This window comes from Temnothorax longispinosus, chromosome 9 (assembly GCF_030848805.1).
Source record: "Temnothorax longispinosus isolate EJ_2023e chromosome 9, Tlon_JGU_v1, whole genome shotgun sequence".
Taxonomy (NCBI): Eukaryota; Metazoa; Arthropoda; class Insecta; order Hymenoptera; family Formicidae; genus Temnothorax; species Temnothorax longispinosus.
This window is the reverse complement of record NC_092366.1, coordinates 10,273,587-10,278,125: the sequence shown is the minus strand read 5'-3', so window position 1 is coordinate 10,278,125 and position 4,539 is coordinate 10,273,587.

Sequence of the window (4,539 nt, the reverse complement as noted above, 5' to 3'; positions counted from 1 at the left end):
ACCTCTATGCTTAGGCCGTTCCGTCTAGTGTCTAGTGTCGCTACCTACTCTATGCGTGGCGCAAATCTCGCTCCCTTTTGGAACGCACCGCGATCTTCTCCCGCTTTCTCTCACCTAACCTCTCCTCTCTCTAAAATATTTAACGCTCTTTTCCTACACTAATTAATACTTTCCTACTGCATCTATTATCCTATCCTAAATTTAAGCTCTTCTTCTTACCTTTCTCTCGGTTTATCGCCTACCTCGTATCCAATTTCCCGCTAAACTCTCGCCTAATTCATCCGCAACTCTCACACGCATGCACAACACACTCGCTCCACTAACCAAGTCCATATATATATATATATATATATATATATATATATAAAATTTTTTTTAAATTGTCAGTTTCAATTCTTATAAAATTGCTGAGAAAATATAAGAAATTTTTTTACCAGGGTCTTTATCGACATTACACCAATTATCACCGATGTCAGTATCCAGGAATCCTTCCTTTGATGTTGTTTTACTCAAGTTAAAAACTGGTAGATCAAGGACCAAGCCAGGGGTGAAAACAATAGTCACTCTTGACTTATCTTCAATTATGTCATTTTCTTCAATATCAATAGGTTCACCAAAATCCAGATCGATATGTTGAAAAACTATGGAGCTGTTATTTTCCATTCTGTCCTGTAAATCTTTATCTGTTTCCGAAGCGTTAATTAAAGCTTTTTTAAGGGCGGACACGTCAGATTCTCCCGGCTCTGTTTCAAACATTATTTTTTTTCTCCGACCCGCAAATTCACATAAAACAACCTTCATATTTTAATGTCACAGTGTTTAATGTATTTAACAGTTCCAGCGGATGTCCCGACGCGCGGTCGTGCTCTATCCGTTAAACAATAATAAGGAGGAACTTATGTATCGGTTCACGTAAACCCGCGACGCGTAATCCCTAGGCCGACGTGTGTTGTCGCGGCAGCGGCGGACAGTTCGCAGCTTACCGATCGACCGTTCAATCGGCGATCAACTGATTATCGGTCGGCACGTTCACCGGCGACGTGTCCTTCCGCGGCACGTCGTCCTCGGGTTTGCTCGTTGCTGTTATGACGGCGGCTTTGGTCACGTCCTCCTTGGGAATTCTATTCTGCAATACCTTGGTCTCGCTCGAGGATAAACATAGACATAATCGAGGAGGTCTTCGAGGTCAGAGTTTTCTTCGTTGGCGAGGTTGCGTTCCCAGTCGATTTCCCAGTAGGTGTACGTGTCTTCGTAACGCCAGTTGTGCCGGTGGGCGCGGAAGTGCGACCACTGATCTTGGGCGCTGATGCCCCAGAACGGGAGATTTGCTTATTGAACGTCTCTTTACTCTGTTTGTCGATTAACTGCGATTTAGTGGTCGTGGCCGTGATCGTTCTACCGTATTTTCGCGCGGCTTGATCGTGCTGGACGTCGCCGCGGTTCTGGGTCTCGACGCGCTGTTGACGCCGGTCGCCGGCTGTTTCGATGTGATCTTAGCAGCTGCAGTCGCGGACGCGGGTCTTGGTTTCAACGTTACACTAAATGCCGATGTTTTCGCGGTCGTTGACGATGTTTTGGCTAAAGTGGTCTTCGCGGTTGTACTTGTACACAACACAGGTTTTGGCGCGAACTGAAATCTAACCTAATTGCCGCTGAGCGCAGTGCTGCCGCAGACGACAAACCAGACATGTAAAGGCAGTATCGCCAGATTAGCGACCGAGAGCCATCTCTCGGTGGCTCTCGGTCCCCAATCGGGCGACACTGCTTGGGCGGCCAGCGCCTTGTATAACCAACCCATGTAGCACAGCAGCACGTGCAAAGCGCTTTGAAAGCGCTATTGAGAATGCACCTCCCAAAACCGCTGTCAGTTACGCACTTTTTTGACAGATGGCTACTTTGATGGATTTTGATTCATAGTGTGCCAAAAATGATTTTTAAGACTAAAACGTTGCTTGAAAACATGTAATTCACTTTGAAAAATACTCAAAAACACTTTCGTCAATCATGCGCGTAAAAAGCGCTTTAAAAGCGCTGTTGAGAATGCACCTCCCAAAACCGCTGTCAGTACGCACTTTTTTGGCAGGTGGCTATTTTGATGGATTTTGATTCACAGTGTGCCAAAAATTATTTCTAAGACTATCAAAGGTTGCTTGAAAACATGTAATTTATTTTGCAAAACATTTAAAAACATTTTCGTCAATCATGCGTGTAAAAAGTGCTTTGAAAGCGCACGTAGCACAAGAGCGCGTGCAAAGCACTTTGAAAGCGCTGTTGAGAATGCATCTTCTAAAATTGCTGTGGAAATGTGCAAATCGCGTATAAAACATCTATAATAACTTTCAAATCTTTTAGAAATAATTTTTGACTCGCATGAGAAAAACATGACTCGCCCTCGTGTCTTTGTGGAGGGTTAAAACACGACATTTATTAAATATATCAGACGCTCGCTGCGATACCGTCATATACGGGCGCGATTCGGCTTTTGCATAATGACAACGATTGGCGCACGCCGAAACGTGACGCGGTAGCCAGTTATATAATTTATCGCTTTTTCGTATAAGCGAAAGAATAGGTAATTGGCTACCGCGTCGTAATGTATCTCGAGCGTGGCAAGTGCGGGATGCATATGTGTGCACGCGGCATTACTCGCGAGTACGGAGAGAGGCGGGGGAGGGGGGTCGGACTCACGCCCACAACGCCTGCGTCCGATTGTCTTTTTCAAAGTCGCGAATCGTAAACATGTCTGTACGTGCGTGCGTGTTCATCAGTCTCGTCGAGGTTATTATTCGATCAAGGCCCGCGGCGTAGTCTCGATCTGTGTGCAAACGCGTCAAGACGTGTTTTGTTCGGTATAGAATTTTGTGAAAATTGACGATGTAATATATCATCCGTGTGGTAGTGGGTTAATATACGAGTAAAAAGAAGAGGAATAAAAGCATATATTTTGAGTAATGGTCGTATAACCCCTGATCAAAAGAGCTTGAATCAATATTGTCTGAACTAGTCATAAGGTCGTCGTCGTCTTCGGACGTGGATACTCTGTAAGTAGTTTCTCATATATATTTGTACGCGTGTAAAAATACATGAGTCGTATAATTACCCCTGCTTGTAATATATGCAAGCATTTTTTACAGAGAGTCATCCGTTCCGAATTGCGCATCAGACGCATAGCGTATTATTTGTGTTTCGTCCGGTATAGAATTTTGTAAAAATTGACGACCTAATTATATCATCCGTGTGGTAGTGGGTCAATATATACGAGTAAAAAGAAGAAGAATAAACGCATATGCACGGGGGGGTATGAGGCGCTCCCCGGATTTGCGATTGGTCAACAAAATTTCTCGAAGGACCAGAGGGCCCGTGCCCTCGCGAAAGTGAATAAAGCGAAGCAAGCAAGCGAATATAAAAAAAAAATGCGAGGCGACTCACCGTGTCGTTGCCCGGCGCCTCCTGGGTGTCGACGTCGTCCTCCCGTTGGCGAGATCTCTGGCGTGCCAGGCGAAAGCATGCGACAGTCCGGTATAGCAAGCGGGCACGGACAGGCAGGTATAGCAAGCAGGCACAGACAGGCAGGATAGCAAGCAGTCACAGATAGGCAGGATATCAAGCGATTAGGCCTTCGTGGTCTGCGATGGGCGACCGAGCACTCCAAGTTTGCCCATGCAAAACGGTAACGTGTGAGCTTCACGACGTTCGACTGATGAGTCCCTCTCTTTCGTTCTCCGGCTCGCGCACCTGCGAAGTACGGCGCGAGCGAGTACCGAATTTTTCTCATAATTGGGGATGCCACCCGTGGGCGGGCAGCACGAGTCGGGTGAGTCGCGCGAATATCGACAAGTGTACCAATCGCGATCCACCGACGTTTCGCTAATAGGCGCGATAATTTAACCCGGTATAACTGATCAATACAAGAACCGTACAATTAACAATGTGAAACGACAACACGAAATCAATCCTATCATTAACTACTATTTACACTATGATACACGGCGGTGCGCCAAACATTACCGCCCACCAAAATACACCGTATTTTCTATGTTTGAGCGAGTCCCTCCGGTGAGCCGTCCATCGGCAGAGGGCACAGCTTCACCAGAGGGCGACTAAGGAGGCCATCCGCCGTCCTCACCGTAGCGACCCGGGCGACCCCGTCACGACCCGGATGCAATTCCTCGACGCGCCCTCGTCTCCACGCCAGAGGAGGGGCGTTTTCGGTTTTTAGAAGGACCAACGTGCCCTTTGATATCGCGTCAGCCGGCTTTAACCACTTTGGTCGTTGCTGGAGGGTGTGTGGATATTCTTCATGCCACCGTTTCCAGAACTGTTGGTGCATGTGCTGCACCAGCTGCCATCGATCGAGTCTGCCTATCGGCACCGGGTCTAGGTCGGGATAGGGAACCGCTACGAGCGGCTCTAATGTGATAAAGTGCCCCGGGGAGAGCACCCCGAGGTCGTGGGGATCCGAGCTGGTGGGGCACAAAGGTCGGGAATTCAGGATGGATTCTACCTGTGCTAGGAGGGTGCTGAATTCCTCCACCGTGA